The sequence below is a fragment of the Hyla sarda genome, unplaced genomic scaffold, assembly GCF_029499605.1.
Source record: "Hyla sarda isolate aHylSar1 unplaced genomic scaffold, aHylSar1.hap1 scaffold_2348, whole genome shotgun sequence".
NCBI lineage: Eukaryota > Metazoa > Chordata > Amphibia > Anura > Hylidae > Hyla > Hyla sarda.
In genome coordinates, this window is record NW_026609030.1 from 14,021 (window position 1) to 37,064 (window position 23,044).

Here is a 23,044-nt window from a genome sequence, read left to right on the forward strand (position 1 = left end):
CAATCTCCTGTTGCTTCTATGAAGGCCGTAATAGACGACATCACCAAACAGCTCCATAGTCACATACACAGCAAAGGAGAGATGTTGTTTACACCTAGTGATGTCAGTGGTATTGAGTGACATCACAGCACAGTGCTAAGGCTCCTGGGCCTGGACACAGCAGCGGCTGCAATATCTCAACGGAGAATACGTTTATATCTATGTGTGTGTGTGCGCATATATATATATATATATATATATATATATATATATATATATATATATATATTTCTCCGCCGAAATCACTTTTAAACCCATTTCCACCTTTTTTTCCCTTCTCTTCCTCTTACTTTTTTTTCACGTTTTTTTACGTTTTTCTCCTTTTCGCCTCTTTTCTGGGCGTATTATTCTTCTTTTTCTTCTTTTTTTTCGTCTAATGCATACCCCATCAGTGCAGCAATGCTTATTCAATACCGCCAGCAGATGGAGACACTGGGGGATAATTTTCTAAGGATTTATACTGATTTTTCCTGTCTGAATTTGTCGCACAGAAAGTTGCAGGCCAAATATGTGTGACATTTCTGCGACTTTAGCTTCTAGAGCATTTTTACAACATTATACATAGGTGCTGAATACATAAAAAGCGACTGTTCAGCGACAGACAAGTCGCATCGGCTGAAAGTAGGCCAGAATGTCAGTCCATGTTGGAGCAGGTTTAGATACAGTCTAAAGCATAGATCTCAAAGTCTGTGCACAGAATTTAGCAAGGGCCTCGCACCTTCTGATGCATCAGGTAGGTGCACAATAGCATAGCCTAACCCTCTGTACTTTGGTCTATATTGATGCGGGACATAGACAGCCAGCTGATGACCAATCCATTAGTGCAATGGATGGCTGGAAGCATTTGTCTTTGCCTTTGCAATACCACAGAAGCAATGCATGGTCAATGTACAGCAATGACACACCTGTGTGAACAGCCAGGAGACCCCCCCCCCCCCCCCCCCCATGTTATGTTACATAGTTACATAGTTAGTACGGTCGAAAAAAGACATATGTCCATCACGTTCAACCAGGGAATTAAGGGGTAGGGGTGTGGCGCGATATTGGGGAAGGGATGAGATTTTATATTTCTTCATAAGCATTAATCTTATTTTGTCAATTAGGAACATTCAGCACCCACCCGCTATCAAGGCAGCTGCCTATCATGTCATGCCCTACCTGCACAGGTGTGCTGGCTACTCAAATGATCCAATTAAGGAGGCCATTTAGTCAGCAGCAGCAGAAGTCCTGTGCCTGGACGCTCCAACAGGGGCCAGACACAAGCAGAAGCAGAAGCAGCAGAAGCAGCAGAAGCAGCAGCAGCACCACCTTTTGTTTTTTGGCTGCAGCAGCAGCAAGGCCCACAGGGCTGGCTAGCTGGCTAGCCAGCAAGCAGGTAGCAATGAAAGTAGGAATCTTTCTTTTTAACCCTGTAAGGGGGTGGTGCACTGTACCCGAAGATACTGCCATATCGGGTCAATGCATAGGGCGACGGAAGCAAGCTTCGAAATCGGCCCCCGTTCTCAAAAATCCATTTAATATATGGTCCCCAGATAGGGGACGTATCAGATATTAAACTGATAAGAACAGATACTACACTTGATCTTAGCCAAAAGGCCGAGAAGCGATAACCGTGAAAGGGGCGGGCCCAACAAGGTCCCCTTCATGGGCACTATCACTGCTTGCTGTCAGGGAGGCTGCCAGACAATTTTCCATGCACACTCTGGGCTGGGGGGCAGTCAACCACCAGTACACACAGCAGAACCTAAACCCATACCATTATTGCTAAGCAGCAAGACAGGGGCCCATTGCACTCCCACGGGGCCTTTTTAAATGCAATCCATAACCCGGATTTGCCAGGAACCCTTCTTACTCCTCCTACTTGCATGTGACACTGGGCTTAGGATCTGCATAGGAAACACACACACAAGCACACACCTACCTTTGTTGCCTGCAGATGCCTCCTTGGCTGTCCCCAAACGGTATCAAACCAACACCCACGGGAAGCTGTAAGCATAGAGGACATGCCTGCACCCCATTGGACTTACCTGTGTGGGTTAAATCCGGGTTATTTGACAACCTATGGCGGTGATGGTTCTGCTCAGGCAGAGCAGTGCTGATGCTCCTCATAAAGCTGTCGCTGCTGTGAAGGTTCTAGGTGACATCACAAATCCCTTTGGTTACATACACAACAAAGCTGGGTTGTTGTTGTTTACACTCTGCAAGGCCTGTGGAAGTGAGTGACATCATAGCACTGTAGTTCTGAGGGTTCAAGATGGATGCAACAATCTCCTGTTGCTTCTATGAAGGCCGTAATAGACGACATCACCAAACAGCTCCATAGTCACATACACAGCAAAGGAGAGATGTTGTTTACACCTAGTGATGTCAGTGGTATTGAGTGACATCACAGCACAGTGCTAAGGCTCCTGGGCCTGGACACAGCAGCGGCTGCAATATCTCAACGGAGAATACGTTTATATCTATGTGTGTGTGTGCGCATATATATATATATATATATATATATATATATATATATATTTCTCCGCCGAAATCACTTTTAAACCCATTTCCACCTTTTTTTCCCTTCTCTTCCTCTTACTTTTTTTTCACGTTTTTTTACGTTTTTCTCCTTTTCGCCTCTTTTCTGGGCGTATTATTCTTCTTTTTCTTCTTTTTTTTCGTCTAATGCATACCCCATCAGTGCAGCAATGCTTATTCAATACCGCCAGCAGATGGAGACACTGGGGGATAATTTTCTAAGGATTTATACTGATTTTTCCTGTCTGAATTTGTCGCACAGAAAGTTGCAGGCCAAATATGTGTGACATTTCTGCGACTTTAGCTTCTAGAGCATTTTTACAACATTATACATAGGTGCTGAATACATAAAAAGCGACTGTTCAGCGACAGACAAGTCGCATCGGCTGAAAGTAGGCCAGAATGTCAGTCCATGTTGGAGCAGGTTTAGATACAGTCTAAAGCATAGATCTCAAAGTCTGTGCACAGAATTTAGCAAGGGCCTCGCACCTTCTGATGCATCAGGTAGGTGCACAATAGCATAGCCTAACCCTCTGTACTTTGGTCTATATTGATGCGGGACATAGACAGCCAGCTGATGACCAATCCATTAGTGCAATGGATGGCTGGAAGCATTTGTCTTTGCCTTTGCAATACCACAGAAGCAATGCATGGTCAATGTACAGCAATGACACACCTGTGTGAACAGCCAGGAGACCCCCCCCCCCCCCCATGTTATGTTACATAGTTACATAGTTAGTACGGTCGAAAAAAGACATATGTCCATCACGTTCAACCAGGGAATTAAGGGGTAGGGGTGTGGCGCGATATTGGGGAAGGGATGAGATTTTATATTTCTTCATAAGCATTAATCTTATTTTGTCAATTAGGAACATTCAGCACCCACCCGCTATCAAGGCAGCTGCCTATCATGTCATGCCCTACCTGCACAGGTGTGCTGGCTACTCAAATGATCCAATTAAGGAGGCCATTTAGTCAGCAGCAGCAGAAGTCCTGTGCCTGGACGCTCCAACAGGGGCCAGACACAAGCAGAAGCAGAAGCAGCAGAAGCAGCACCACCTTTTGTTTTTTGGCTGCAGCAGCAGCAAGGCCCACAGGGCTGGCTAGCTGGCTAGCCAGCAAGCAGGTAGCAATGAAAGTAGGAATCTTTCTTTTTAACCCTGTAAGGGGGTGGTGCACTGTACCCGAAGATACTGCCATATCGGGTCAATGCATAGAGCGACGGAAGCAAGCTTCGAAATCGGCCCCCGTTCTCAAAAATCCATTTAATATATGGTCCCCAGATAGGGGACGTATCAGATATTAAACTGATAAGAACAGATACTACACTTGATCTTAGCCAAAAGGCCGAGAAGCGATAACCGTGAAAGGGGCGGGCCCAACAAGGTCCCCTTCATGGGCACTATCACTGCTTGCTGTCAGGGAGGCTGCCAGACAATTTTCCATGCACACTCTGGGCTGGGGGGCAGTCAACCACCAGTACACACAGCAGAACCTAAACCCATACCATTATTGCTAAGCAGCAAGACAGGGGCCCATTGCACTCCCACGGGGCCTTTTTAAATGCAATCCATAACCCGGATTTGCCAGGAACCCTTCTTACTCCTCCTACTTGCATGTGACACTGGGCTTAGGATCTGCATAGGAAACACACACACAAGCACACACCTACCTTTGTTGCCTGCAGATGCCTCCTTGGCTGTCCCCAAACGGTATCAAACCAACACCCACGGGAAGCTGTAAGCATAGAGGACATGCCTGCACCCCATTGGACTTACCTGTGTGGGTTAAATCCGGGTTATTTGACAACCTATGGCGGTGATGGTTCTGCTCAGGCAGAGCAGTGCTGATGCTCCTCATAAAGCTGTCGCTGCTGTGAAGGTTCTAGGTGACATCACAAATCCCTTTGGTTACATACACAACAAAGCTGGGTTGTTGTTGTTTACACTCTGCAAGGCCTGTGGAAGTGAGTGACATCATAGCACTGTAGTTCTGAGGGTTCAAGATGGATGCAACAATCTCCTGTTGCTTCTATGAAGGCCGTAATAGACGACATCACCAAACAGCTCCATAGTCACATACACAGCAAAGGAGAGATGTTGTTTACACCTAGTGATGTCAGTGGTATTGAGTGACATCACAGCACAGTGCTAAGGCTCCTGGGCCTGGACACAGCAGCGGCTGCAATATCTCAACGGAGAATACGTTTATATCTATGTGTGTGTGTGCGCATATATATATATATATATATATATATATATATATATATATATATATTTCTCCGCCGAAATCACTTTTAAACCCATTTCCACCTTTTTTTCCCTTCTCTTCCTCTTACTTTTTTTTCACGTTTTTTTACGTTTTTCTCCTTTTCGCCTCTTTTCTGGGCGTATTATTCTTCTTTTTCTTCTTTTTTTTCGTCTAATGCATACCCCATCAGTGCAGCAATGCTTATTCAATACCGCCAGCAGATGGAGACACTGGGGGATAATTTTCTAAGGATTTATACTGATTTTTCCTGTCTGAATTTGTCGCACAGAAAGTTGCAGGCCAAATATGTGTGACATTTCTGCGACTTTAGCTTCTAGAGCATTTTTACAACATTATACATAGGTGCTGAATACATAAAAAGCGACTGTTCAGCGACAGACAAGTCGCATCGGCTGAAAGTAGGCCAGAATGTCAGTCCATGTTGGAGCAGGTTTAGATACAGTCTAAAGCATAGATCTCAAAGTCTGTGCACAGAATTTAGCAAGGGCCTCGCACCTTCTGATGCATCAGGTAGGTGCACAATAGCATAGCCTAACCCTCTGTACTTTGGTCTATATTGATGCGGGACATAGACAGCCAGCTGATGACCAATCCATTAGTGCAATGGATGGCTGGAAGCATTTGTCTTTGCCTTTGCAATACCACAGAAGCAATGCATGGTCAATGTACAGCAATGACACACCTGTGTGAACAGCCAGGAGACCCCCCCCCCCCCCCCCCCCCATGTTATGTTACATAGTTACATAGTTAGTACGGTCGAAAAAAGACATATGTCCATCACGTTCAACCAGGGAATTAAGGGGTAGGGGTGTGGCGCGATATTGGGGAAGGGATGAGATTTTATATTTCTTCATAAGCATTAATCTTATTTTGTCAATTAGGAACATTCAGCACCCACCCGCTATCAAGGCAGCTGCCTATCATGTCATGCCCTACCTGCACAGGTGTGCTGGCTACTCAAATGATCCAATTAAGGAGGCCATTTAGTCAGCGGCAGCAGAAGTCCTGTGCCTGGACGCTCCAACAGGGGCCAGACACAAGCAGAAGCAGAAGCAGCAGAAGCAGCAGCAGCACCACCTTTTGTTTTTTAGCTGCAGCAGCAGCAAGGCCCACAGGGCTGGCTAGCTGGCTAGCCAGCAAGCAGGTAGCAATGAAAGTAGGAATCTTTCTTTTTAACCCTGTAAGGGGGTGGTGCACTGTACCCGAAGATACTGCCATATCGGGTCAATGCATAGGGCGACGGAAGCAAGCTTCGAAATCGGCCCCCGTTCTCAAAAATCCATTTAATATATGGTCCCCAGATAGGGGACGTATCAGATATTAAACTGATAAGAACAGATACTACACTTGATCTTAGCCAAAAGGCCGAGAAGCGATAACCGTGAAAGGGGCGGGCCCAACAAGGTCCCCTTCATGGGCACTATCACTGCTTGCTGTCAGGGAGGCTGCCAGACAATTTTCCATGCACACTCTGGGCTGGGGGGCAGTCAACCACCAGTACACACAGCAGAACCTAAACCCATACCATTATTGCTAAGCAGCAAGACAGGGGCCCATTGCACTCCCACGGGGCCTTTTTAAATGCAATCCATAACCCGGATTTGCCAGGAACCCTTCTTACTCCTCCTACTTGCATGTGACACTGGGCTTAGGATCTGCATAGGAAACACACACACAAGCACACACCTACCTTTGTTGCCTGCAGATGCCTCCTTGGCTGTCCCCAAACGGTATCAAACCAACACCCACGGGAAGCTGTAAGCATAGAGGACATGCCTGCACCCCATTGGACTTACCTGTGTGGGTTAAATCCGGGTTATTTGACAACCTATGGCGGTGATGGTTCTGCTCAGGCAGAGCAGTGCTGATGCTCCTCATAAAGCTGTCGCTGCTGTGAAGGTTCTAGGTGACATCACAAATCCCTTTGGTTACATACACAACAAAGCTGGGTTGTTGTTGTTTACACTCTGCAAGGCCTGTGGAAGTGAGTGACATCATAGCACTGTAGTTCTGAGGGTTCAAGATGGATGCAACAATCTCCTGTTGCTTCTATGAAGGCCGTAATAGACGACATCACCAAACAGCTCCATAGTCACATACACAGCAAAGGAGAGATGTTGTTTACACCTAGTGATGTCAGTGGTATTGAGTGACATCACAGCACAGTGCTAAGGCTCCTGGGCCTGGACACAGCAGCGGCTGCAATATCTCAACGGAGAATACGTTTATATCTATGTGTGTGTGTGCGCATATATATATATATATATATATATATATATATATATATATATATATATATATATATATTCTCCGCCGAAATCACTTTTAAACCCATTTCCACCTTTTTTTCCCTTCTCTTCCTCTTACTTTTTTTTCACGTTTTTTTACGTTTTTCTCCTTTTCGCCTCTTTTCTGGGCGTATTATTCTTCTTTTTCTTCTTTTTTTTCGTCTAATGCATACCCCATCAGTGCAGCAATGCTTATTCAATACCGCCAGCAGATGGAGACACTGGGGGATAATTTTCTAAGGATTTATACTGATTTTTCCTGTCTGAATTTGTCGCACAGAAAGTTGCAGGCCAAATATGTGTGACATTTCTGCGACTTTAGCTTCTAGAGCATTTTTACAACATTATACATAGGTGCTGAATACATAAAAAGCGACTGTTCAGCGACAGACAAGTCGCATCGGCTGAAAGTAGGCCAGAATGTCAGTCCATGTTGGAGCAGGTTTAGATACAGTCTAAAGCATAGATCTCAAAGTCTGTGCACAGAATTTAGCAAGGGCCTCGCACCTTCTGATGCATCAGGTAGGTGCACAATAGCATAGCCTAACCCTCTGTACTTTGGTCTATATTGATGCGGGACATAGACAGCCAGCTGATGACCAATCCATTAGTGCAATGGATGGCTGGAAGCATTTGTCTTTGCCTTTGCAATACCACAGAAGCAATGCATGGTCAATGTACAGCAATGACACACCTGTGTGAACAGCCAGGAGACCCCCCCCCCCCCCCCCCCCCCCATGTTATGTTACATAGTTACATAGTTAGTACGGTCGAAAAAAGACATATGTCCATCACGTTCAACCAGGGAATTAAGGGGTAGGGGTGTGGCGCGATATTGGGGAAGGGATGAGATTTTATATTTCTTCATAAGCATTAATCTTATTTTGTCAATTAGGAACATTCAGCACCCACCCGCTATCAAGGCAGCTGCCTATCATGTCATGCCCTACCTGCACAGGTGTGCTGGCTACTCAAATGATCCAATTAAGGAGGCCATTTAGTCAGCAGCAGCAGAAGTCCTGTGCCTGGACGCTCCAACAGGGGCCAGACACAAGCAGAAGCAGAAGCAGCAGAAGCAGCAGCAGCACCACCTTTTGTTTTTTGGCTGCAGCAGCAGCAAGGCCCACAGGGCTGGCTAGCTGGCTAGCCAGCAAGCAGGTAGCAATGAAAGTAGGAATCTTTCTTTTTAACCCTGTAAGGGGGTGGTGCACTGTACCCGAAGATACTGCCATATCGGGTCAATGCATAGGGCGACGGAAGCAAGCTTCGAAATCGGCCCCCGTTCTCAAAAATCCATTTAATATATGGTCCCCAGATAGGGGACGTATCAGATATTAAACTGATAAGAACAGATACTACACTTGATCTTAGCCAAAAGGCCGAGAAGCGATAACCGTGAAAGGGGCGGGCCCAACAAGGTCCCCTTCATGGGCACTATCACTGCTTGCTGTCAGGGAGGCTGCCAGACAATTTTCCATGCACACTCTGGGCTGGGGGGCAGTCAACCACCAGTACACACAGCAGAACCTAAACCCATACCATTATTGCTAAGCAGCAAGACAGGGGCCCATTGCACTCCCACGGGGCCTTTTTAAATGCAATCCATAACCCGGATTTGCCAGGAACCCTTCTTACTCCTCCTACTTGCATGTGACACTGGGCTTAGGATCTGCATAGGAAACACACACACAAGCACACACCTACCTTTGTTGCCTGCAGATGCCTCCTTGGCTGTCCCCAAACGGTATCAAACCAACACCCACGGGAAGCTGTAAGCATAGAGGACATGCCTGCACCCCATTGGACTTACCTGTGTGGGTTAAATCCGGGTTATTTGACAACCTATGGCGGTGATGGTTCTGCTCAGGCAGAGCAGTGCTGATGCTCCTCATAAAGCTGTCGCTGCTGTGAAGGTTCTAGGTGACATCACAAATCCCTTTGGTTACATACACAACAAAGCTGGGTTGTTGTTGTTTACACTCTGCAAGGCCTGTGGAAGTGAGTGACATCATAGCACTGTAGTTCTGAGGGTTCAAGATGGATGCAACAATCTCCTGTTGCTTCTATGAAGGCCGTAATAGACGACATCACCAAACAGCTCCATAGTCACATACACAGCAAAGGAGAGATGTTGTTTACACCTAGTGATGTCAGTGGTATTGAGTGACATCACAGCACAGTGCTAAGGCTCCTGGGCCTGGACACAGCAGCGGCTGCAATATCTCAACGGAGAATACGTTTATATCTATGTGTGTGTGTGCGCATATATATATATATATATATATATATATATATATATATATATATATATATATTCTCCGCCGAAATCACTTTTAAACCCATTTCCACCTTTTTTTCCCTTCTCTTCCTCTTACTTTTTTTTCACGTTTTTTTACGTTTTTCTCCTTTTCGCCTCTTTTCTGGGCGTATTATTCTTCTTTTTCTTCTTTTTTTTCGTCTAATGCATACCCCATCAGTGCAGCAATGCTTATTCAATACCGCCAGCAGATGGAGACACTGGGGGATAATTTTCTAAGGATTTATACTGATTTTTCCTGTCTGAATTTGTCGCACAGAAAGTTGCAGGCCAAATATGTGTGACATTTCTGCGACTTTAGCTTCTAGAGCATTTTTACAACATTATACATAGGTGCTGAATACATAAAAAGCGACTGTTCAGCGACAGACAAGTCGCATCGGCTGAAAGTAGGCCAGAATGTCAGTCCATGTTGGAGCAGGTTTAGATACAGTCTAAAGCATAGATCTCAAAGTCTGTGCACAGAATTTAGCAAGGGCCTCGCACCTTCTGATGCATCAGGTAGGTGCACAATAGCATAGCCTAACCCTCTGTACTTTGGTCTATATTGATGCGGGACATAGACAGCCAGCTGATGACCAATCCATTAGTGCAATGGATGGCTGGAAGCATTTGTCTTTGCCTTTGCAATACCACAGAAGCAATGCATGGTCAATGTACAGCAATGACACACCTGTGTGAACAGCCAGGAGACCCCCCCCCCATGTTATGTTACATAGTTACATAGTTAGTACGGTCGAAAAAAGACATATGTCCATCACGTTCAACCAGGGAATTAAGGGGTAGGGGTGTGGCGCGATATTGGGGAAGGGATGAGATTTTATATTTCTTCATAAGCATTAATCTTATTTTGTCAATTAGGAACATTCAGCACCCACCCGCTATCAAGGCAGCTGCCTATCATGTCATGCCCTACCTGCACAGGTGTGCTGGCTACTCAAATGATCCAATTAAGGAGGCCATTTAGTCAGCAGCAGCAGAAGTCCTGTGCCTGGACGCTCCAACAGGGGCCAGACACAAGCAGAAGCAGAAGCAGCAGAAGCAGCAGCAGCAGCAAGGCCCACAGGGCTGGCTAGCTGGCTAGCCAGCAAGCAGGTAGCAATGAAAGTAGGAATCTTTCTTTTTAACCCTGTAAGGGGGTGGTGCACTGTACCCGAAGATACTGCCATATCGGGTCAATGCATAGGGCGACGGAAGCAAGCTTCGAAATCGGCCCCCGTTCTCAAAAATCCATTTAATATATGGTCCCCAGATAGGGGACGTATCAGATATTAAACTGATAAGAACAGATACTACACTTGATCTTAGCCAAAAGGCCGAGAAGCGATAACCGTGAAAGGGGCGGGCCCAACAAGGTCCCCTTCATGGGCACTATCACTGCTTGCTGTCAGGGAGGCTGCCAGACAATTTTCCATGCACACTCTGGGCTGGGGGGCAGTCAACCACCAGTACACACAGCAGAACCTAAACCCATACCATTATTGCTAAGCAGCAAGACAGGGGCCCATTGCACTCCCACGGGGCCTTTTTAAATGCAATCCATAACCCGGATTTGCCAGGAACCCTTCTTACTCCTCCTACTTGCATGTGACACTGGGCTTAGGATCTGCATAGGAAACACACACACAAGCACACACCTACCTTTGTTGCCTGCAGATGCCTCCTTGGCTGTCCCCAAACGGTATCAAACCAACACCCACGGGAAGCTGTAAGCATAGAGGACATGCCTGCACCCCATTGGACTTACCTGTGTGGGTTAAATCCGGGTTATTTGACAACCTATGGCGGTGATGGTTCTGCTCAGGCAGAGCAGTGCTGATGCTCCTCATAAAGCTGTCGCTGCTGTGAAGGTTCTAGGTGACATCACAAATCCCTTTGGTTACATACACAACAAAGCTGGGTTGTTGTTGTTTACACTCTGCAAGGCCTGTGGAAGTGAGTGACATCATAGCACTGTAGTTCTGAGGGTTCAAGATGGATGCAACAATCTCCTGTTGCTTCTATGAAGGCCGTAATAGACGACATCACCAAACAGCTCCATAGTCACATACACAGCAAAGGAGAGATGTTGTTTACACCTAGTGATGTCAGTGGTATTGAGTGACATCACAGCACAGTGCTAAGGCTCCTGGGCCTGGACACAGCAGCGGCTGCAATATCTCAACGGAGAATACGTTTATATCTATGTGTGTGTGTGCGCATATATATATATATATATATATATATATATATATATATATATATATATATATTTCTCCGCCGAAATCGCTTTTAAACCCATTTCCACCTTTTTTTCCCTTCTCTTCCTCTTACTTTTTTTTCACGTTTTTTTACGTTTTTCTCCTTTTCGCCTCTTTTCTGGGCGTATTATTCTTCTTTTTCTTCTTTTTTTTCGTCTAATGCATACCCCATCAGTGCAGCAATGCTTATTCAATACCGCCAGCAGATGGAGACACTGGGGGATAATTTTCTAAGGATTTATACTGATTTTTCCTGTCTGAATTTGTCGCACAGAAAGTTGCAGGCCAAATATGTGTGACATTTCTGCGACTTTAGCTTCTAGAGCATTTTTACAACATTATACATAGGTGCTGAATACATAAAAAGCGACTGTTCAGCGACAGACAAGTCGCATCGGCTGAAAGTAGGCCAGAATGTCAGTCCATGTTGGAGCAGGTTTAGATACAGTCTAAAGCATAGATCTCAAAGTCTGTGCACAGAATTTAGCAAGGGCCTCGCACCTTCTGATGCATCAGGTAGGTGCACAATAGCATAGCCTAACCCTCTGTACTTTGGTCTATATTGATGCGGGACATAGACAGCCAGCTGATGACCAATCCATTAGTGCAATGGATGGCTGGAAGCATTTGTCTTTGCCTTTGCAATACCACAGAAGCAATGCATGGTCAATGTACAGCAATGACACACCTGTGTGAACAGCCAGGAGACCCCCCCCCCCCCATGTTATGTTACATAGTTACATAGTTAGTACGGTCGAAAAAAGACATATGTCCATCACGTTCAACCAGGGAATTAAGGGGTAGGGGTGTGGCGCGATATTGGGGAAGGGATGAGATTTTATATTTCTTCATAAGCATTAATCTTATTTTGTCAATTAGGAACATTCAGCACCCACCCGCTATCAAGGCAGCTGCCTATCATGTCATGCCCTACCTGCACAGGTGTGCTGGCTACTCAAATGATCCAATTAAGGAGGCCATTTAGTCAGCAGCAGCAGAAGTCCTGTGCCTGGACGCTCCAACAGGGGCCAGACACAAGCAGAAGCAGAAGCAGCAGAAGCAGCAGCAGCACCACCTTTTGTTTTTTGGCTGCAGCAGCAGCAAGGCCCACAGGGCTGGCTAGCTGGCTAGCCAGCAAGCAGGTAGCAATGAAAGTAGGAATCTTTCTTTTTAACCCTGTAAGGGGGTGGTGCACTGTACCCGAAGATACTGCCATATCGGGTCAATGCATAGGGCGACGGAAGCAAGCTTCGAAATCGGCCCCCGTTCTCAAAAATCCATTTAATATATGGTCCCCAGATAGGGGACGTATCAGATATTAAACTGATAAGAACAGATACTACACTTGATCTTAGCCAAAAGGCCGAGAAGCGATAACCGTGAAAGGGGCGGGCCCAACAAGGTCCCCTTCATGGGCACTATCACTGCTTGCTGTCAGGGAGGCTGCCAGACAATTTTCCATGCACACTCTGGGCTGGGGGGCAGTCAACCACCAGTACACACAGCAGAACCTAAACCCATACCATTATTGCTAAGCAGCAAGACAGGGGCCCATTGCACTCCCACGGGGCCTTTTTAAATGCAATCCATAACCCGGATTTGCCAGGAACCCTTCTTACTCCTCCTACTTGCATGTGACACTGGGCTTAGGATCTGCATAGGAAACACACACACAAGCACACACCTACCTTTGTTGCCTGCAGATGCCTCCTTGGCTGTCCCCAAACGGTATCAAACCAACACCCACGGGAAGCTGTAAGCATAGAGGACATGCCTGCACCCCATTGGACTTACCTGTGTGGGTTAAATCCGGGTTATTTGACAACCTATGGCGGTGATGGTTCTGCTCAGGCAGAGCAGTGCTGATGCTCCTCATAAAGCTGTCGCTGCTGTGAAGGTTCTAGGTGACATCACAAATCCCTTTGGTTACATACACAACAAAGCTGGGTTGTTGTTGTTTACACTCTGCAAGGCCTGTGGAAGTGAGTGACATCATAGCACTGTAGTTCTGAGGGTTCAAGATGGATGCAACAATCTCCTGTTGCTTCTATGAAGGCCGTAATAGACGACATCACCAAACAGCTCCATAGTCACATACACAGCAAAGGAGAGATGTTGTTTACACCTAGTGATGTCAGTGGTATTGAGTGACATCACAGCACAGTGCTAAGGCTCCTGGGCCTGGACACAGCAGCGGCTGCAATATCTCAACGGAGAATACGTTTATATCTATGTGTGTGTGTGCGCATATATATATATATATATATATATATATATATATATATATATATTTCTCCGCCGAAATCACTTTTAAACCCATTTCCACCTTTTTTTCCCTTCTCTTCCTCTTACTTTTTTTTCACGTTTTTTTACGTTTTTCTCCTTTTCGCCTCTTTTCTGGGCGTATTATTCTTCTTTTTCTTCTTTTTTTTCGTCTAATGCATACCCCATCAGTGCAGCAATGCTTATTCAATACCGCCAGCAGATGGAGACACTGGGGGATAATTTTCTAAGGATTTATACTGATTTTTCCTGTCTGAATTTGTCGCACAGAAAGTTGCAGGCCAAATATGTGTGACATTTCTGCGACTTTAGCTTCTAGAGCATTTTTACAACATTATACATAGGTGCTGAATACATAAAAAGCGACTGTTCAGCGACAGACAAGTCGCATCGGCTGAAAGTAGGCCAGAATGTCAGTCCATGTTGGAGCAGGTTTAGATACAGTCTAAAGCATAGATCTCAAAGTCTGTGCACAGAATTTAGCAAGGGCCTCGCACCTTCTGATGCATCAGGTAGGTGCACAATAGCATAGCCTAACCCTCTGTACTTTGGTCTATATTGATGCGGGACATAGACAGCCAGCTGATGACCAATCCATTAGTGCAATGGATGGCTGGAAGCATTTGTCTTTGCCTTTGCAATACCACAGAAGCAATGCATGGTCAATGTACAGCAATGACACACCTGTGTGAACAGCCAGGAGACCCCCCCCCCATGTTATGTTACATAGTTACATAGTTAGTACGGTCGAAAAAAGACATATGTCCATCACGTTCAACCAGGGAATTAAGGGGTAGGGGTGTGGCGCGATATTGGGGAAGGGATGAGATTTTATATTTCTTCATAAGCATTAATCTTATTTTGTCAATTAGGAACATTCAGCACCCACCCGCTATCAAGGCAGCTGCCTATCATGTCATGCCCTACCTGCACAGGTGTGCTGGCTACTCAAATGATCCAATTAAGGAGGCCATTTAGTCAGCAGCAGCAGAAGTCCTGTGCCTGGACGCTCCAACAGGGGCCAGACACAAGCAGAAGCAGAAGCAGCAGAAGCAGCAGCAGCACCACCTTTTGTTTTTTGGCTGCAGCAGCAGCAAGGCCCACAGGGCTGGCTAGCTGGCTAGCCAGCAAGCAGGTAGCAATGAAAGTAGGAATCTTTCTTTTTAACCCTGTAAGGGGGTGGTGCACTGTACCCGAAGATACTGCCATATCGGGTCAATGCATAGGGCGACGGAAGCAAGCTTCGAAATCGGCCCCCGTTCTCAAAAATCCATTTAATATATGGTCCCCAGATAGGGGACGTATCAGATATTAAACTGATAAGAACAGATACTACACTTGATCTTAGCCAAAAGGCCGAGAAGCGATAACCGTGAAAGGGGCGGGCCCAACAAGGTCCCCTTCATGGGCACTATCACTGCTTGCTGTCAGGGAGGCTGCCAGACAATTTTCCATGCACACTCTGGGCTGGGGGGCAGTCAACCACCAGTACACACAGCAGAACCTAAACCCATACCATTATTGCTAAGCAGCAAGACAGGGGCCCATTGCACTCCCACGGGGCCTTTTTAAATGCAATCCATAACCCGGATTTGCCAGGAACCCTTCTTACTCCTCCTACTTGCATGTGACACTGGGCTTAGGATCTGCATAGGAAACACACACACAAGCACACACCTACCTTTGTTGCCTGCAGATGCCTCCTTGGCTGTCCCCAAACGGTATCAAACCAACACCCACGGGAAGCTGTAAGCATAGAGGACATGCCTGCACCCCATTGGACTTACCTGTGTGGGTTAAATCCGGGTTATTTGACAACCTATGGCGGTGATGGTTCTGCTCAGGCAGAGCAGTGCTGATGCTCCTCATAAAGCTGTCGCTGCTGTGAAGGTTCTAGGTGACATCACAAATCCCTTTGGTTACATACACAACAAAGCTGGGTTGTTGTTGTTTACACTCTGCAAGGCCTGTGGAAGTGAGTGACATCATAGCACTGTAGTTCTGAGGGTTCAAGATGGATGCAACAATCTCCTGTTGCTTCTATGAAGGCCGTAATAGACGACATCACCAAACAGCTCCATAGTCACATACACAGCAAAGGAGAGATGTTGTTTACACCTAGTGATGTCAGTGGTTTTGAGTGACATCACAGCACAGTGCTAAGGCTCCTGGGCCTGGACACAGCAGCGGCTGCAATATCTCAACGGAGAATACGTTTATATCTATGTGTGTGTGTGCGCATATATATATATATATATATATATATATATATATATATATATATATTTCTCCGCCGAAATCACTTTTAAACCCATTTCCACCTTTTTTTCCCTTCTCTTCCTCTTACTTTTTTTTCACGTTTTTTTACGTTTTTCTCCTTTTCGCCTCTTTTCTGGGCGTATTATTCTTCTTTTTCTTCTTTTTTTTCGTCTAATGCATACCCCATCAGTGCAGCAATGCTTATTCAATACCGCCAGCAGATGGAGACACTGGGGGATAATTTTCTAAGGATTTATACTGATTTTTCCTGTCTGAATTTGTCGCACAGAAAGTTGCAGGCCAAATATGTGTGACATTTCTGCGACTTTAGCTTCTAGAGCATTTTTACAACATTATACATAGGTGCTGAATACATAAAAAGCGACTGTTCAGCGACAGACAAGTCGCATCGGCTGAAAGTAGGCCAGAATGTCAGTCCATGTTGGAGCAGGTTTAGATACAGTCTAAAGCATAGATCTCAAAGTCTGTGCACAGAATTTAGCAAGGGCCTCGCACCTTCTGATGCATCAGGTAGGTGCACAATAGCATAGCCTAACCCTCTGTACTTTGGTCTATATTGATGCGGGACATAGACAGCCAGCTGATGACCAATCCATTAGTGCAATGGATGGCTGGAAGCATTTGTCTTTGCCTTTGCAATACCACAGAAGCAATGCATGGTCAATGTACAGCAATGACACACCTGTGTGAACAGCCAGGAGACCCCCCCCCCCCCCCCCCCATGTTATGTTACATAGTTACATAGTTAGTACGGTCGAAAAAAGACATATGTCCATCACGTTCAACCAGGGAATTAAGGGGTAGGGGTGTGGCGCGATATTGGGGAAGGGATGAGATTTTATATTTCTTCATAAGCATTAATCTTATTTTGTCAATTAGGAACATTCAGCACCCACCCGCTATCAAGGCAGCTGCCTATCATGTCATGCCCTACCTGCACAGGTGTGCTGGCTACTCAAATGATCCAATTAAGGAGGCCATTTAGTCAGCAGCAGCAGAAGTCCTGTGCCTGGACGCTCCAACAGGGGCCAGACACAAGCAGAAGCAGAAGCAGCAGAAGCAGCAGCAGCACCACCTTTTGTTTTTTGGCTGCAGCAGCAGCAAGGCCCACAGGGCTGGCTAGCTGGCTAGCCAGCAAGCAGGTAGCAATGAAAGTAGGAATCTTTCTTTTTAACCCTGTAAGGGGGTGGTGCACTGTACCCGAAGATACTGCCATATCGGGTCAATGCATAGGGCGACGGAAGCAAGCTTCGAAATCGGCCCCCGTTCTCAAAAATCCATTTAATATATGGTCCCCAGATAGGGGACGTATCAGATATTAAACTGATAAGAACAGATACTACACTTGATCTTAGCCAAAAGGCCGAGAAGCGATAACCGTGAAAGGGGCGGGCCCAACAAGGTCCCCTTCATGGGCACTATCACTGCTTGCTGTCAGGGAGGCTGCCAGACAATTTTCCATGCACACTCTGGGCTGGGGGGCAGTCAACCACCAGTACACACAGCAGAACCTAAACCCATACCATTATTGCTAAGCAGCAAGACAGGGGCCCATTGCACTCCCACGGGGCCTTTTTAAATGCAATCCATAACCCGGATTTGCCAGGAACCCTTCTTACTCCTCCTACTTGCATGTGACACTGGGCTTAGGATCTGCATAGGAAACACACACACAAGCACACACCTACCTTTGTTGCCTGCAGATGCCTCCTTGGCTGTCCCCAAACGGTATCAAACCAACACCCACGGGAAGCTGTAAGCATAGAGGACATGCCTGCACCCCATTGGACTTACCTGTGTGGGTTAAATCCGGGTTATTTGACAACCTATGGCGGTGATGGTTCTGCTCAGGCAGAGCAGTGCTGATGCTCCTCATAAAGCTGTCGCTGCTGTGAAGGTTCTAGGTGACATCACAAATCCCTTTGGTTACATACACAACAAAGCTGGGTTGTTGTTGTTTACACTCTGCAAGGCCTGTGGAAGTGAGTGACATCATAGCACTGTAGTTCTGAGGGTTCAAGATGGATGCAACAATCTCCTGTTGCTTCTATGAAGGCCGTAATAGACGACATCACCAAACAGCTCCATAGTCACATACACAGCAAAGGAGAGATGTTGTTTACACCTAGTGATGTCAGTGGTATTGAGTGACATCACAGCACAGTGCTAAGGCTCCTGGGCCTGGACACAGCAGCGGCTGCAATATCTCAACGGAGAATACGTTTATATCTATGTGTGTGTGTGCGCATATATATATATATATATATATATATATATATATATTTCTCCGCCGAAATCACTTTTAAACCCATTTCCACCTTTTTTTCCCTTCTCTTCCTCTTACTTTTTTTTCACGTTTTTTTACGTTTTTCTCCTTTTCGCCTCTTTTCTGGGCGTATTATTCTTCTTTTTCTTCTTTTTTTTCGTCTAATGCATACCCCATCAGTGCAGCAATGCTTATTCAATACCGCCAGCAGATGGAGACACTGGGGGATAATTTTCTAAGGATTTATACTGATTTTTCCTGTCTGAATTTGTCGCACAGAAAGTTGCAGGCCAAATATGTGTGACATTTCTGCGACTTTAGCTTCTAGAGCATTTTTACAACATTATACATAGGTGCTGAATACATAAAAAGCGACTGTTCAGCGACAGACAAGTCGCATCGGCTGAAAGTAGGCCAGAATGTCAGTCCATGTTGGAGCAGGTTTAGATACAGTCTAAAGCATAGATCTCAAAGTCTGTGCACAGAATTTAGCAAGGGCCTCGCACCTTCTGATGCATCAGGTAGGTGCACAATAGCATAGCCTAACCCTCTGTACTTTGGTCTATATTGATGCGGGACATAGACAGCCAGCTGATGACCAATCCATTAGTGCAATGGATGGCTGGAAGCATTTGTCTTTGCCTTTGCAATACTACAGAAGCAATGCATGGGCAATGTACAGCAATGACACACCTGTGTGAACAGCCAGGAGACCCCCCCCCCCCCCCCCCATGTTATGTTACATAGTTACATAGTTAGTACGGTCGAAAAAAGACATATGTCCATCACGTTCAACCAGGGAATTAAGGGGTAGGGGTGTGGCGCGATATTGGGGAAGGGATGAGATTTTATATTTCTTCATAAGCATTAATCTTATTTTGTCAATTAGGAACATTCAGCACCCACCCGCTATCAAGGCAGCTGCCTATCATGTCATGCCCTACCTGCACAGGTGTGCTGGCTACTCAAATGATCCAATTAAGGAGGCCATTTAGTCAGCAGCAGCAGAAGTCCTGTGCCTGGACGCTCCAACAGGGGCCAGACACAAGCAGAAGCAGAAGCAGCAGAAGCAGCAGCAGCACCACCTTTTGTTTTTTGGCTGCAGCAGCAGCAAGGCCCACAGGGCTGGCTAGCTGGCTAGCCAGCAAGCAGGTAGCAATGAAAGTAGGAATCTTTCTTTTTAACCCTGTAAGGGGGTGGTGCACTGTACCCGAAGATACTGCCATATCGGGTCAATGCATAGGGCGACGGAAGCAAGCTTCGAAATCGGCCCCCGTTCTCAAAAATCCATTTAATATATGGTCCCCAGATAGGGGACGTATCAGATATTAAACTGATAAGAACAGATACTACACTTGATCTTAGCCAAAAGGCCGAGAAGCGATAACCGTGAAAGGGGCGGGCCCAACAAGGTCCCCTTCATGGGCACTATCACTGCTTGCTGTCAGGGAGGCTGCCAGACAATTTTCCATGCACACTCTGGGCTGGGGGGCAGTCAACCACCAGTACACACAGCAGAACCTAAACCCATACCATTATTGCTAAGCAGCAAGACAGGGGCCCATTGCACTCCCACGGGGCCTTTTTAAATGCAATCCATAACCCGGATTTGCCAGGAACCCTTCTTACTCCTCCTACTTGCATGTGACACTGGGCTTAGGATCTGCATAGGAAACACACACACAAGCACACACCTACCTTTGTTGCCTGCAGATGCCTCCTTGGCTGTCCCCAAACGGTATCAAACCAACACCCACGGGAAGCTGTAAGCATAGAGGACATGCCTGCACCCCATTGGACTTACCTGTGTGGGTTAAATCCGGGTTATTTGACAACCTATGGCGGTGATGGTTCTGCTCAGGCAGAGCAGTGCTGATGCTCCTCATAAAGCTGTCGCTGCTGTGAAGGTTCTAGGTGACATCACAAATCCCTTTGGTTACATACACAACAAAGCTGGGTTGTTGTTGTTTACACTCTGCAAGGCCTGTGGAAGTGAGTGACATCATAGCACTGTAGTTCTGAGGGTTCAAGATGGATGCAACAATCTCCTGTTGCTTCTATGAAGGCCGTAATAGACGACATCACCAAACAGCTCCATAGTCACATACACAGCAAAGGAGAGATGTTGTTTACACCTAGTGATGTCAGTGGTATTGAGTGACATCACAGCACAGTGCTAAGGCTCCTGGGCCTGGACACAGCAGCGGCTGCAATATCTCAACGGAGAATACGTTTATATCTATGTGTGTGTGTGCGCATATATATATATATATATATATATATATATATATATATATATATATTTCTCCGCCGAAATCACTTTTAAACCCATTTCCACCTTTTTTTCCCTTCTCTTCCTCTTACTTTTTTTTCACGTTTTTTTACGTTTTTCTCCTTTTCGCCTCTTTTCTGGGCGTATTATTCTTCTTTTTCTTCTTTTTTTTCGTCTAATGCATACCCCATCAGTGCAGCAATGCTTATTCAATACCGCCAGCAGATGGAGACACTGGGGGATAATTTTCTAAGGATTTATACTGATTTTTCCTGTCTGAATTTGTCGCACAGAAAGTTGCAGGCCAAATATGTGTGACATTTCTGCGACTTTAGCTTCTAGAGCATTTTTACAACATTATACATAGGTGCTGAATACATAAAAAGCGACTGTTCAGTGACAGACAAGTCGCATCGGCTGAAAGTAGGCCAGAATGTCAGTCCATGTTGGAGCAGGTTTAGATACAGTCTAAAGCATAGATCTCAAAGTCTGTGCACAGAATTTAGCAAGGGCCTCGCACCTTCTGATGCATCAGGTAGGTGCACAATAGCATAGCCTAACCCTCTGTACTTTGGTCTATATTGATGCGGGACATAGACAGCCAGCTGATGACCAATCCATTAGTGCAATGGATGGCTGGAAGCATTTGTCTTTGCCTTTGCAATACCACAGAAGCAATGCATGGTCAATGTACAGCAATGACACACCTGTGTGAACAGCCAGGAGACCCCCCCCCCCCCCCCCCCATGTTATGTTACATAGTTACATAGTTAGTACGGTCGAAAAAAGACATATGTCCATCACGTTCAACCAGGGAATTAAGGGGTAGGGGTGTGGCGCGATATTGGGGAAGGGATGAGATTTTATATTTCTTCATAAGCATTAATCTTATTTTGTCAATTAGGAACATTCAGCACCCACCCGCTATCAAGGCAGCTGCCTATCATGTCATGCCCTACCTGCACAGGTGTGCTGGCTACTCAAATGATCCAATTAAGGAGGCCATTTAGTCAGCAGCAGCAGAAGTCCTGTGCCTGGACGCTCCAACAGGGGCCAGACACAAGCAGAAGCAGAAGCAGCAGAAGCAGCAGCAGCACCACCTTTTGTTTTTTGGCTGCAGCAGCAGCAAGGCCCACAGGGCTGGCTAGCTGGCTAGCCAGCAAGCAGGTAGCAATGAAAGTAGGAATCTTTCTTTTTAACCCTGTAAGGGGGTGGTGCACTGTACCCGAAGATACTGCCATATCGGGTCAATGCATAGGGCGACGGAAGCAAGCTTCGAAATCGGCCCCCGTTCTCAAAAATCCATTTAATATATGGTCCCCAGATAGGGGACGTATCAGATATTAAACTGATAAGAACAGATACTACACTTGATCTTAGCCAAAAGGCCGAGAAGCGATAACCGTGAAAGGGGCGGGCCCAACAAGGTCCCCTTCATGGGCACTATCACTGCTTGCTGTCAGGGAGGCTGCCAGACAATTTTCCATGCACACTCTGGGCTGGGGGGCAGTCAACCACCAGTACACACAGCAGAACCTAAACCCATACCATTATTGCTAAGCAGCAAGACAGGGGCCCATTGCACTCCCACGGGGCCTTTTTAAATGCAATCCATAACCCGGATTTGCCAGGAACCCTTCTTACTCCTCCTACTTGCATGTGACACTGGGCTTAGGATCTGCATAGGAAACACACACACAAGCACACACCTACCTTTGTTGCCTGCAGATGCCTCCTTGGCTGTCCCCAAACGGTATCAAACCAACACCCACGGGAAGCTGTAAGCATAGAGGACATGCCTGCACCCCATTGGACTTACCTGTGTGGGTTAAATCCGGGTTATTTGACAACCTATGGCGGTGATGGTTCTGCTCAGGCAGAGCAGTGCTGATGCTCCTCATAAAGCTGTCGCTGCTGTGAAGGTTCTAGGTGACATCACAAATCCCTTTGGTTACATACACAACAAAGCTGGGTTGTTGTTGTTTACACTCTGCAAGGCCTGTGGAAGTGAGTGACATCATAGCACTGTAGTTCTGAGGGTTCAAGATGGATGCAACAATCTCCTGTTGCTTCTATGAAGGCCGTAATAGACGACATCACCAAACAGCTCCATAGTCACATACACAGCAAAGGAGAGATGTTGTTTACACCTAGTGATGTCAGTGGTATTGAGTGACATCACAGCACAGTGCTAAGGCTCCTGGGCCTGGACACAGCAGCGGCTGCAATATCTCAACGGAGAATACGTTTATATCTATGTGTGTGTGT

General features: G+C 46.2%; 10 non-coding genes across 10 annotated transcripts; all 10 read right to left on the reverse strand.

The window, feature by feature from the left end:
- Positions 1-1,456: 1,456 nt before the first annotated feature.
- Positions 1,457-1,647, reverse strand: LOC130322511 (U2 spliceosomal RNA). The gene has a single exon (XR_008868009.1). It is a non-coding gene; the product is annotated as a U2 spliceosomal RNA (small nuclear RNA).
- A 2,080-nt stretch (positions 1,648-3,727) lies between these two features.
- LOC130322506 (U2 spliceosomal RNA) lies at positions 3,728-3,918 on the reverse strand. Its single transcript, XR_008868006.1, has one exon. It is a non-coding gene; the product is annotated as a U2 spliceosomal RNA (small nuclear RNA).
- Positions 3,919-6,016: 2,098 nt separating this feature from the next.
- On the reverse strand, positions 6,017-6,207 carry LOC130322512 (U2 spliceosomal RNA). Its single transcript, XR_008868010.1, has one exon. It is a non-coding gene; the product is annotated as a U2 spliceosomal RNA (small nuclear RNA).
- Positions 6,208-8,318: 2,111 nt separating this feature from the next.
- On the reverse strand, positions 8,319-8,509 carry LOC130322494 (U2 spliceosomal RNA). Its single transcript, XR_008867995.1, has one exon. It is a non-coding gene; the product is annotated as a U2 spliceosomal RNA (small nuclear RNA).
- A 2,063-nt stretch (positions 8,510-10,572) lies between these two features.
- On the reverse strand, positions 10,573-10,763 carry LOC130322495 (U2 spliceosomal RNA). The gene has a single exon (XR_008867996.1). It is a non-coding gene; the product is annotated as a U2 spliceosomal RNA (small nuclear RNA).
- A 2,096-nt stretch (positions 10,764-12,859) lies between these two features.
- LOC130322497 (U2 spliceosomal RNA) lies at positions 12,860-13,050 on the reverse strand. The gene has a single exon (XR_008867997.1). It is a non-coding gene; the product is annotated as a U2 spliceosomal RNA (small nuclear RNA).
- A 2,085-nt stretch (positions 13,051-15,135) lies between these two features.
- On the reverse strand, positions 15,136-15,326 carry LOC130322498 (U2 spliceosomal RNA). Its single transcript, XR_008867998.1, has one exon. It is a non-coding gene; the product is annotated as a U2 spliceosomal RNA (small nuclear RNA).
- A 2,096-nt stretch (positions 15,327-17,422) lies between these two features.
- Positions 17,423-17,613, reverse strand: LOC130322499 (U2 spliceosomal RNA). The gene has a single exon (XR_008867999.1). It is a non-coding gene; the product is annotated as a U2 spliceosomal RNA (small nuclear RNA).
- Positions 17,614-19,698: 2,085 nt separating this feature from the next.
- Positions 19,699-19,889, reverse strand: LOC130322500 (U2 spliceosomal RNA). The gene has a single exon (XR_008868000.1). It is a non-coding gene; the product is annotated as a U2 spliceosomal RNA (small nuclear RNA).
- Positions 19,890-21,985: 2,096 nt separating this feature from the next.
- On the reverse strand, positions 21,986-22,176 carry LOC130322501 (U2 spliceosomal RNA). The gene has a single exon (XR_008868001.1). It is a non-coding gene; the product is annotated as a U2 spliceosomal RNA (small nuclear RNA).
- Between the last annotated feature and the right edge of the window lie 868 nt (positions 22,177-23,044).